Source organism: Myxocyprinus asiaticus, chromosome 43 (assembly GCF_019703515.2).
Source record: "Myxocyprinus asiaticus isolate MX2 ecotype Aquarium Trade chromosome 43, UBuf_Myxa_2, whole genome shotgun sequence".
Taxonomy (NCBI): domain Eukaryota; kingdom Metazoa; phylum Chordata; class Actinopteri; order Cypriniformes; family Catostomidae; genus Myxocyprinus; species Myxocyprinus asiaticus.
In genome coordinates this window covers 3,963,985-3,977,204 of record NC_059386.1, presented here as the reverse complement: position 1 = coordinate 3,977,204, position 13,220 = coordinate 3,963,985, and the positions used below count along the sequence as shown (strand labels likewise).

Sequence of the window (13,220 nt, the reverse complement as noted above, 5' to 3'; positions counted from 1 at the left end):
TACACAAAAAATAAATAGGAGGTATAAAACAAAAGTCACTCCAATCTAGGTGATGTACTTCAAATGTAACCAGAGTGCTTCAAAAGTGCATAACTGTAAAATTATTGTGGGTGCACAACATGTAGTTCATGGCATCCAACAGTTTTGTTTTTTTTCTGCAACAGTTTATTAAAGCAATCCGTTGTCTGTCAGACACCCCAACAAAGAATCACCAACAGACTCTATAAAATATGGTCCACTGCATCTCACAAATAAACCTATGGACTATGCATAATAACGGGAACATTGCTTACAGCAGGTGATTAAAAGTCCAATCATGACTAAAATTGACATTTATTGTTGAATGCAGTGAATTTGTACAGAAGCAATGCTTTAAATAATGAGGACGATTTAAAACGCAACTTTTCAAAGTTTACTCGCTGACAGTAACTACACATAATGCACTGTGCACTGTCAGCAGCTTAAACATTACAAAGTTGCATCTTTTAATTCATCACTTTAAAATCACCACAGCTAAAAAAAAATATAAAACTTACTAATTTGTTGGACAATCAGTGGAGCATCTTGTCCCATTTGTAGGATGTTTATCTTTCTATGACTTCTGTCTGCTTGTTTCACATCCGTCGTCTTCAGTCAGTCATTTAAATGCTTCCAAACAGCCAATTTAAGTCACTTTTTTATGGATTTGAGTCTGCTATATCGAACCCCTCTGTTATATTTTGGAAATCATGTGTTTAAGCTTCAGTTTCATGTGAATTTAAAGTTCAGTTCAGTCACATGGCCAAGCACAACCCGTCCATAACCATAGCAACAGCTCCAGTACCCAAACAGGCACAAGAGTTTTCACATTTAGGCTTACAAAATTTTAGAAAAACTCTTTTATAGTATATATTTATACATTCTATATGATATTCTAAATTCTTACGGTTAAATTAACTGTGACATTTTTAATTGCGGTTAATATTAAAAACGTATAATAGCAGCATCCCTACTGTACATGCAAGGTTAATGCAGATACAAGGAAAACGATATAGCTGCATGCAACAATTGCGGGGCCAAGCACACCAATGTATGGCATGTATGAAAGTGTCACTGGACATCACTGATTATGACTAAGAAAAACATAGGTAGAATTTCTAAAATTCAAATACAATTAATTATACATTTTGACCAATAGGTGGCACAGTTACCAAGTTTACATGGTGAGGTCAGGGTGTGGTAATTATGACACACAAAATGTTTCATGAAAATATGGCAAAGCGTTGCAGAGATAGAGCTGCAGATACTTTTTGGCAACTTGCCATCAAATTCGTCGGTACGCTATTAGAGAACTGTTTTGTCTATCAAAAAGCTTTTGATATCTTTTTGTCATGAGTGTCCCTAGATGATACACGACATATTTTGTGCAAATCAGACTTACGGCCTAGGAGGAGTTTGAAAAAGTGTGTTTTCAAGAAAATTTATTTATGACCGACCATGGAAAATGTGGTATCAGCTTATTCGGCATGACCGAAGGAATCTAAAGAGAGCAGTGATAGGATGATAGGTCAAAATAATCAAAGGTTATAAGCATTTTTAAACATTGTTATAACTTTTGACCACAAGGTGGTGCTGGCCCAAAACTTTATAGGTACCCTCAAGGCATAGTGCCAAGATATGACAAATTTTGTGCAAATCGGACATACAGTCCAGGAGGAGTTAGAAAAAAAGTGGTATGCATTCAACTCGGCATGAGCCAAGGAATCAGAAGAATAAATAATTTTGAATCTAGACATTAAGGTTCAATGCTTGTAATATTTTGATTCTTTTTATTTATTTATTTTTTCTCCCCTTTTTCTCCCCAATTTGGAATGCCCAATTCCCAATGCGCTATAAGTCCTCGTGGTGGCATAGTGACTCGCCTCAATCCGGGTGGCGGAGGCCAAATCTCAGTTGCCTCCACGTCCCATTTTATAAAAAGCCAACTTTCACCACTTGTTTTTCTGAATAATAACATGTCCAAGTAGTATTTATGAGACCAAGCACCAACATGGCAACCATTACAATACAATACTAAGCACAAAACAAGGAACACACATATGTGTGCATATGACATACAGAGCAAGCACACACACCACATTACAAGTTTCCGCAGGAAGTTGCGTGGTGCCATGCGAGGGTCGGATGTGTGAATGGCGAGCTCTGCGCACTTTGCTAGTTTTTAATACTTGTGTGTCATAAACCGGTGAGATACGATACACCTTGTTCCATAACTGTTCAATGAAGACAATATGTCAAAGAATTAAAAATCCTCGGGCTCTGGAGACATTAAAAGACACTTACGTGCTCAAGCTGACACCCCTGACAGGGCCGCAGACCAGACATTCAATTTAGACGGTCGTTGCTGACTTGGAGGATCTTGCTGTAATACGTCGATAGATCACTGCCATGGAGACAAAGTTCTCTGAGTTGGTTACAAGAATGGGGGACGTCGAGAAATGGATCGATGATCTGGAGTCATTGGAAAGGGAATTAGCTGCTAACCCGCTAGTGACCTAGACAGACTTAGAGCATGTTTGGGAAAAGTTGGAAGACTTTGAGAAACGTAACCGGCAAAACAACATCCAAATTGTTGGAATTCCTGAGAATGAAGAAGGCCGAGATATGGTGAAATTCCTAGACGAGCTCTTCCCGAGTCTGCTCGACATAGCAGGCCATAAGCTGGAAATCGAGCAAGCTCACAGTGTCCCGGCTTGGAGCTCCGCTGAGGGAGACAGGCCCCGATCAATTCTGGCCAAATTTCTGAGATCATCCGATAAAGATCTTGTGTTACGCAAGGCAAGGAGTAAAGGAAGGCTTTCTTGGAAAAACCACAGCATTTTCTTGTTCCCTGCCTTTGCGAATTCAACAAGAGAGAAACGTGATCAATTCAAGGAATGCAAGAAACTATTACATCAACGGAAGGTCGCATTTGCACTGATGTTCCCGGCCAAATTGAGAATAGATAATAAGGATGGCCACAAAATATTTACATGCCCACAGCAAGCAATGTCCTTCATAAAGTCAATGGAATGAGTAAGTCATTGTGTGATGCAGCCGACTGGACCTGACTCACTGAACATTCACTTGACTGTCCGAGGAAACTGGGCGCCTTCTTTGTTTCTTTTTGTGCTGGTTCCGCCAAGTGGCTGGAGTTTGTTTTGTGGAATAACACTCCTTTGGGACAGTTTGTGGATGTATCTGCATGTTCTTTGTGCTTGTGCCTCCTACTGGATGGAGTTTGTTTTGTGGAATATTTCGTGCAAATTATTAGAGTGATTAGGGCATGTGTTACACTCATGTAACAGCCGGCTCACTGAACATTCATTTGACTGCCCTAGGAAACTGAACGGGCTTTTTTTTTTTTTGCTGGTTCCGCTAGCGGTTGGATCTTGTTTTGTGGAGGAACACACATTCGGGACAGTTATATGGATGAATCTACACGTTCTTTGTGCGCATGCCTCATACTGGCTGGAATTTGTTTTATAGATTATTTCTGTTGTGTAATTGTGTCTCACAAAATTTGTATAGAAGCACCAGACTTGAGCAATCCGATGGCAAAAGTGTTGCGGGGGCTCTCGTAGGCGTACATGGCTGTTTGAGTTTAGAGGGATGTATGATCCGACCCCTAAGAACCGCCTTATGTGCCTCCCAAGCCACGCCCACAGAGAATACTGAGGACCAGTTGGTCTCCATATAAAACATTGATTTTTTGTTTTTAACAACTGTCAGAATCAATAAAAAGTGTTATTAAAAAAAACAAAAAAAAACAAGCCATTTCTGTCCACAGAACTGCTGCTCACTGGATGTTTTTTGTTTTTGGCACCATTCGGAGTAAATTCTAGAAACTGTTGTGTGTGACAATCCCAGGAGATCAGCAGTTACATTAATACTCAAACCAGCCCGACCAACAATCATCCATGCCATTATCTAATCAGCCAGTCGTAAGGCAGCAGTGCAGTGCATAAAATGCTGCAGATACGGGTCAGGAGCTTCAGTTAATGTTCACATCAACCATCAGAATGGGGAACAAATGTGATCTCAGTGATTTGAACTATGGCATGATTGTTGGGGCCAGATGGGATGGTTTGAGTATTTGTGTAACTGCTGATCTCCTGGGATTTTCATGCACAACAGTCTCCAGAATTTACTCAGAATGGTGCCAAAAAACATCAATTGAGAGGCAGTTCTGTGGACGGAAATGCCTTGTTGATGAGAGAGGTCAACAGAGAATGTCCAGACTGGTTCGAACTGAAAGTCTACGGTAACTCCGATAATCGCTCTGTGCAATTGTGGTGAGAAGAATGGCATATCAGAATAATTTTCTGAGATGTGAGTTGGCGCTGTTTTGGTGGCACGAGGGGGACCTGCACAATATTTGGAAGGTGGTTTTAATGTTGTGGCTGATCGGTGTATATTAGAGCTCAACCGATATGGGATTTTTGAGACCGATACCGATTTTAGATGGGGAAAATTCACCGATTAACGATATGGTGGCCGAAATAGCTAATTTTTGAGCTGGAATGAAAACAGACCTTTTCTGTGTGGATTGTGCACCGATATGACTATGCAAAGGTACTCAGAAGGCTGCTTTCATAAACAAATATTTTTATCAAAGAATATTTGACATTATTATTATACATTGTCAACAAATTCTAGAAATGAATACTGAGAAAATAAAGAATAAAAATACAATAAATAGCTTAATAAACATCAGTACTGTATGTTTAGTATAAGTCAATTGCTGACCATTAAAATAAAGAATAAATAAAATAAAAATCAGTACTGTATGTTTAGTATCAGTCAAATGCTGACCATTTAAATAAAGAATAAATAAAAATACAATAAATAGCTAAACAAACATCAGTACTGTACGTTTAGTATCAGCCAAATGCTGACCATTTAAACAAAGAATAAATAAAATACAATAAATAGCTAAATAAACATCAGTACTGTATGTTTAATATCAGTCAATGGCTCACCATTAAAATAAAGAATAAATTCAAATAAAAAAAATAGCTAAATAAACATCAGTAGTACTGTTTAGTATCAGTAAAATGCTGACCATTTAAATAAAGAATAAATAAAATATAAATAGCTAAATAAAAGTGGCCGGTTGCACCTATACGTAAGTTAAAACTTAGCCTAGTTGTGGCGTAAATGGGCACTAAATCAAAATGTATGCACTACTAAATATTTGAGCATTGCACCATTATATTTACGTAGGATGTAACCCTACGTATAAACTAAATATTTACGGAAATCCTCCGACCAGGAGTAACGGATGGAATAAAAAAGCAGACTCGTTTAATGACATCAATGAGATCATGTTTTGGTTGACAGGCTTCAGTCCTTTCAACATATATGATGGTGTTGGCATTTACACTCGTTTACATTTATGAGAGAGAAAAAAAAACGTTCTTTTAAGCAGCTTTTCAGTATGAAAACGATCAAGTTTCAACACATTCAAAATATACAGTATATAGGATATTAAAATTAATAAATGTCTACTTTTCCAGCCTGTTGTATTAGTATTTATCACCCCTTATTATTTTAGATACAGTTCCTGTATATTATTATTTACACAGGGCAAATATACTATTTATTAAATCTACTTTTATTACGTATCCTATTTTACTGTCTGGAAAACTAGACTTTTAAATATTACATTTTATAAATGCAACGAATGGAATTGTTCGGTTGAAGGGGGTACCAAACTGTGAATCCTGAACAAAACAGTTTGGTGAATATATGTTTACACATTAGATTCCACTCAGCTGACAAGCAATGAAAGTAGCTACGTGATTAGCTAGTTAGCTATAAGCCCATTGCCACGTAGAGCAAAAGATGGACTTTATTTACTTTCCAGCATTGTGTCTGACCAACTAGGTAACAACATAGCATGAAATAAACACACAACAGACACAATCCACCACCGCACCGTTGTCTGCTGAGCTGCAAAAAGATGCTCTGATGTTTACCTTTCAATCTGCTACATTACTGAGTGCACTGACAAACTATAGCTGGCTAACATAACAAACAGATGTGATCAACATGAGTGACATGGTTGTCTGGGACAGGGTTAACGTTATTTTAGTTATATACAATGATGGGGTCATTGTTTATTAACTTTCAAGTATGTATTTCACAAACTAGTTATCGGTAAATTGCTAAGACACTGCTGAACTCTGCCCTGTCTGCAGAGCCACCGTCAGTTCAGCTCTGTAAACAATGGAGTTGGAGCATGCTCTGCTAGACAAACTACGTTATGACACCAATTCTTAAGCATTGTTTTCTGCATTATATGTTCTGTAAAAAAGTTTTCATATCTGCGCATATCGGTAAACATATACGCTGATACCGATATATCGGTGAAAGGCTAATATATATATATATATATATATATATATATATAATCGGTCGAGCACTAGTGTATATATAATATAGATAATATATTATTTATATTGTGTAACTCAGAACATAGGCCTACTTATATTATTCAAAAGGAAGAAAAAATACCTGTATATATCAGATGGAGCTCTAGAGAGATGGAGATAGAGATGAGAGATGTAAAAGGTGTTTAAGGTAACAGGTGTTTTAAGCGTTTCTCTACACCCAGCAGATGAGTAGTTCAGAGGTTCACAAAGCATTTTTTGCTATTTCTGCCTTAACTTTAACATGAGTTGCACCATGTGATGAGGCAAAATCAGATCACTCCAATATCACGCATAGCACTACAATCTGCTTCGTTGTTCATTAACAGGAGCGAAAGTTTAACTGTGTCGCTTGTTTGCAAAGATCACTCTTTTTATAGTGTAATGTCAAATTAACAGGTTGAAATTCACCAAAAATGCGACAGCGCGCTGCTCACTTCGCACTCACTCTAAACTCAAAACGTCCCCAGTGATCCGCGGAAAGCTGCGAGAGAAGCAGTAGCACTGATCAGTCGTGCTGATTCTAATATCTCGATAGAAAGCAGGGGAAAAATTGTGCACAACCCCCTGCCAAATTTCATGCACAATTTGTAATAAGTGACACGCCTAGCTATTTTTTTGTTATTGACGGTTTAATCAGGTTGCTTAACTGGTAGGACAGGAAAATTCTCTTTCACTTGTCCCTTTAAAATCCTCTTGTCCCTGCATACCTATTTACTTTCAAATAAGACAGTGCATTTCATATTTAAATCACTTTTTAATTAAATTCAGTATGGTGGAGAGGCAGTATGGCTGATATGGGAAAATAGGGCTGCACGATTATGACAAAAATCATAATTGTCGATTATTGCCCTTGATATTGTAATCGCGATTATTAATGACAATAGATGAAATTACTGTGATGTCACTAAGCAGACAACTGTGCTTGCAGGTTCTTCAGAACAGCAGGTTATGGGCTGCACTGCAGTTTATTTATTGCATTAAATACTTTAATAATGTTTGCTAATGTTACTAAAGGTTATTATAAAGGTATATCTATGTTTTACAGTGAAGAAATTGATGTAGGTTCTTTCTGAACTATTGACAAAACCAGTTTTAACTTTAGACAATATACCTGTGTGTCATGTAACAGGTTGATGTATACACATCCTCACACATTTAACACACTTCCAAAGCCTGAAAAATGTGGCATAAAAATCAAACACTACCGTCAGACATGCAATATGTCTTTACTGCTTTAATTATTGGCCCACATACAGTAAATAATAATATTTGACATATTCAATAGTCTGAACAGCTGATTTAGATTGAACTTCCTTACTGCATTTAAAATCAAAGTATTGCGATCTTGTTCCCATAAGATCATCGTTAAATCATATTTGGCCTCAAATCTGTCACAGCGGTTGCACTTTGGAAAGTAAGATCAGCCTGTTTGTGATTTTGTGTGCTTCGTTAAAATGTAAATCTACCAACAGCAGTTGTAGTTCAAATAGGTATTTATTTGAGCAGACGTGATAATGGCGATGGTCTGTGAAATCTGAAGTTCAAGACTTTTTCTATATCCAAAACATCCAAAACAAGCTGACTTCAAAACAAGCTACTTTATATACTGTAAATATACTTTAAAGCAAGTATCTGGATGTCAGACTATTCAAAACTTTTGCATTAGGATTGGTTGTCATTACTGATATGACTGTACTATAGACTCACTGTGTCTCTGATTGGCCATTGCCATTTCATTGCTCAACGCACATGTCTGGGATTGGTTAGAAACTCAACCGCTACAAAAACACATTCTAAATATAAACCATTAATGCAACAGGAGTAGACTTCAACTGAATGCTGTAATCGTCAGTTTTCACGATTACATAATCGTGAGAGCCGTAATCGTAATCGCGATTAGTTTTTCGATTAATTGTGCAGCCCTATGGGAAAAACTGATATAGTTGAAATCCACATGACCCAAGGAATTCACAGACACCAACACCATGATTTTAGGACATACAGTTCAAATGTTATGGACAAAAAAATCTATTTTTCATAATTCTTGAACCATAGGTGGCGCTGTTTGTATGCCTCCTCAGACAATGGTCCTCATGAAGCAACCAAGTTTCATTTCGACAGGACAAAGTATTGCAGAGATACAGACTCAAATCCATTTTCACATTGACCTCGTTAACTTTGCGATGCCATAACTTTTAAACAAAGTTGAAAATCTAAATTCTGTATTATCATTTCTGTGCGGCTTGTTCTAGAGAATATTTCAAAACATTGTTTGGACAAATCAGACAAAGTTTGAAGAATGGGAAACTTTTAAACTATAAACATCATAATCCAAGATGGTGGCCACTGTAATGGGTGTAGTTTTAACGTAAGAGGTCTAGTTGAATCATTAAGAGGAGCGCAATTAGACAAAAAAGAATGGTGTCTCTAGGACAAACGCTTTAAAAGATATGTTTGTTATGGGGACTATTCATGACCACCCCTATCAGTGTGGCAAATGTAATCATTTTCCTGTCAACAGTTCTATGGGCTGCCAAAGACTCCCATTGGGGAGGAAGAAGAATAATAAATATAGCTGCAAGCAGCAATTATGGGGCCCAAAAGAAAAACATTATTTGTTGAAGTTATCTACTTTTGAAACTGTTCTTGGTAACGTTTGTGAATAAAACAAAATATAAATTTCAAGTACGTGTTATGTATGTTATTTTTAACGTGCATTTTAATTTATGAGTAATTGGGTATATTTTTTTGTGGGTTAGAGTACTCGACTACAAAATTACTCGAAAATGCCCATCCCTAATTATAACTGAAATATACCCAAATGTATTGGAATTGAAAGCTTGTGAATCGGAATCGAAAAATATATTGTGACAAGTATGTATATGGTAGAGCATGGCGCTAGCAATGGCAAAAAAACAAAAAAATTATGTATAAATGTGTTGCAAATTGTGTCATATTGTGAAGTGGTTGGCAATACCAAGCCTTACTTGAAACTGTCTGTCAAGGAGACAAACAAAGATAGGTACTGCTTTCATCATAAGAAATACATTTCTCATTGACTGAAAATGCCATGTCACTCATAGCTAAGGCATGAAATTAATGTCAAATTTTGCAAATGCAGTGCAATAAATAATTCAAGTTCCAGTCCAAAGGGTAGGAAAATCATCTCTTTGACTATGAGAACTGGCCTCTGTCCTTTATACACACTCCCGCATCAGATAGTCCATCTCAGAATTACTAATGCATGTAACTGCAGTATGAGTGGGTCCAGAATTCTGCACTCGTTTTAAAAGTAAACATGAAAACAAAATTAATGTTGACCCCCCCCAATAAGCTGTAATATATATATATATATATATATATATATATATATATATAAAACATTTATGGCTCACATCATGGGATGTTTTGCTTTGCTTTCTTCTCCACAACATAATACGGAAGGCAATTTACATGAGGCCCCTAGAGGAAAACTACTACATTACAGAAAGTATGTCAGGTTAACAGTAGGTAAGGCGGCTGAAATCTAGTATAAAATATCCACAGTATGAGAATATCAAACCAATATCTGTAAATCAATCCTGAAAGTGTACAAACTGTGAAAGATACAGAAAGTGAAACTGTATCATCTATTGTGCGGTCTCCAGGTGAGCATATAATTATCAGCATGAATAATCTCATACGCACGACTGTGCATGCACGTCACCATTGTTAAGCATGAACCTCACCTCTGAAATGACAGCAAATCACCATTTTTAATCCGGAGTAACATCTCTCTTTCCAGCAGTTCCAGAGAAACCCATCCCAAACATCCATTATCTTTACATGCAGTAAAGCTCTCACAAATGGTAGGATACACACATACGAGACCATTCAGACAATCGTAACAGCCATATCTATTGATCTGCCACACTCTCTCAAATATACATAATTTATCATATAAATAATATTGTATCTGCAATATATGTAAATCGGCCTCAGATAGTCGCTCAAAACATAATTGCAATGAATCCATTCAAACAAAGCAAACTATATAGAACCATGGCCATTTCTAATCCTCTGTTTATTGAACTTGGTTTTACATGACAATTTAAACAACCACACAGCTACTCTATTCAAAGCACACTCTAAAGACAGCTTTAGTGTAAATATCTAAATCTACCGCATTAAAACGCCACTGGGAAAATAGAACAACAGAGTCCAACAGAAGGAGTAAAGACAGAAATTCCCAAAAGCAGAGAATCTTGGGATTGATCAAATATTGCCTACCTTGTCACACTGAGATCTGAAGAAAGGCAGAAAGCAAGAGATAATGCAGAGAAAACAGATGGACTGCTGCTTCACTGCAGCCTGTGACTCACTGAGAGAGAAAGCAAGAGAGACAGAGAGGGAGAGTGAGGGGCAGCCAGCATCACACACACAGAACTGAGGAGAGAGTAACTATGGTAACCACTGCACACACCCACAGGCATTCATTAGCAGTTACCATAGTAACCTTTCCCATTCCTCTGTCCCAGCACATTGATGCATTAGTGTGGTTAAGCAGCTGAAATATGCTTGTAGAGATTTACATTTTTAATACATTTGTAATAAATCAAATTAATGATGAACTACGAATTCTGTAAACAAAATAAAAAATTAACGATTAAAGCTCAATAAGAGACACTTATAAACATGTCCAATATTGGTAATCCAAAAGTTACATACTTGGACAGATGAGATAAACTCCTTGTTGATTAACTGTATACAGTTGGAAAAAAAAAAAAAAAAAATTTAAAAAAAAGCTGCTATCCAAAGAACGATAATACGATAACGATAACACTTTATAATCTATAGACATAGCAGTTGTTTAGATATTGATCATTATTTATAATGCTAATAGCCTAAACATTACGTAATTATAAACTGCATTAAATAAAGATATAGTCGTTAAATGCAGTTTCAACGTCAATGTCATCGTGTAAAAAAAACTATTATTGTTGTTTTACTTTAATCACTATAATCCGAAGAAGTTTATTACAACTTAAAAACGTATTTAAAGCTTCAGCCTTAAACAACAGCAGCAGCTGTCAGTTAGCTTAGCCGCAGCTATAGCGTTAAATATCATTAAACTCGCTTTAGAACTTTTAAAAACTAGTTTTTAAACTAGTCTACATATTTTTCAAAATGAGAATTCGCCACTGTTTACTTAAATACGCTTTAAAGGTAACATATTCAGTAAAACCGTACAAAGAATGTTTTACATTGTTAGCCTGCTGCGCTAACTCATGACGTCACGTGTTTGTCAGTGAAGTTGAGTGAACTTTACTGACAGAGTTCAAAATCTGAAATTATCTGGAGTTAAAACACTCTTACACTCCACCGTTCAGTTAAATTAGACTAAACAGAGATATTCCTATACTGTGTTCAGTACATGACAGTTATTTACCTTAAACTGCGGCGCTTGATTTGTTCATGTTGAGTGTTCAGTCAGGCCAGTGTAATCGACAAATGAGCTCATGAGTAAAACTGCAAATGTGGTGGTCATTAACAATTTGTATTTATTCCAAACTCAAACTAGAACAAAGAGCACGAATACACAATCAACTTTTATCAGTATATGCCTGGGGCAGAATAAAATCTGAGTGCTCAAGACCTCACAGATAAAATTCTGAACCCTCGACCAAAACTCTGACCACTCTGAGAGTGGCTCTCTCAGGTGGAAGCGACCGATGTGCCAAATGTTTGAGACCAAAGCATAATAGTAAAACAACACCTCGGGGAGTCCTAGCCCACATTTGTCAGCTGGCCTATGTAACTTACTGGAATGCAACCGAGGGCGTTTACCGTTCCAATAAAGGATTTAGCTATACTATCAAATTGCTTGAAATAAGAGAGGGGGACATCTACAGGGAGAGACTGTAGCAGGCAGTTGAATTTTGGAATACAATTCATTTTAATAACATTAACCTTCCCAATCATAGATAAATGTAATGAAGCCCACCTGCCCACATCGCTCAAAAACCTTTTTATTAAGGGGTCAAAATGAACTAAATCAGACAAATTTCCTGAGAATAAAATGCCCAAATAATTAAATGCCCTCTTTGGGCCACAGGAAGGAGCCCAGCTGGAAAGCCATTACTGGGCAGTACGCTGTCAGAGCCAAAGCTTCGGATTTAGCCCAATTCACTCTGTATCCTGAGAATTTAGAAAAGGAATTAATAATTCTGTGGAGGCAAGGCATAGATCTAGTGGGGTCGGAGACGAATAATAAAATATTTTCTGCGTAAAGCAAAAGCTTATGCGCCATACCTCCTGCCATCACCCCTTGAAAATCATCCTCCTTTCTTATCGCAGCTGCTAATGGTTCCAGGGCAAGACAGAACAATAATGGGGAAAGAGGGCAACCTTGTCGGGTGCCCCTGTCCAGAGTAAAATAATCTGAAATTAATCCATTTGTTTGTACCGCCGCTACCGGGTGTTTATAAAGTAACTTAATCCATTCAATAAAAGTATTCCCGAACCCGTACATTTCCAAAATCTTAAAAAGATAATCCCATTCTATTATATCAAAGCCTTTTCGGCATCAAGTGAGATGGCAGAGACCGGAGTCTGATCATTCTCCACTGACCACATGATATTGATGAAACGCCTGATGTTATCAGAAGAGCTATGGCCCCGAATAAACCCCACCTGATCTATATGTATAAGAGATGTCATAACTTAATCAGTTAGCCAGAATTTTTGACCAAATTTTAACATCTATCTGGATCAGGGAAATTGGAC

General features: G+C 37.1%; 1 protein-coding gene across 3 annotated transcripts in view; it reads right to left on the bottom strand.

Moving 5' to 3' along the window:
* LOC127433275 (peptidyl-glycine alpha-amidating monooxygenase B-like) overlaps positions 1-12,265 on the bottom strand; it is a 339,472-nt gene extending 327,207 nt beyond the window's left edge. The window contains exons 1-2 of one of the 3 annotated variants that reach the window (XM_051685008.1): positions 11,884-12,265; positions 10,725-10,815 (exon numbers count right to left, since the gene is read on the bottom strand). The gene's annotated coding sequence lies outside the window, so the exon portion shown is untranslated. Of the gene's footprint in view, positions 1-10,724; positions 10,816-11,162; positions 11,181-11,883 lie in introns of those variants that run through there. The other 2 variants (XM_051685010.1, XM_051685009.1) reach the window with 2 other exon arrangements.
* Between the last annotated feature and the right edge of the window lie 955 nt (positions 12,266-13,220).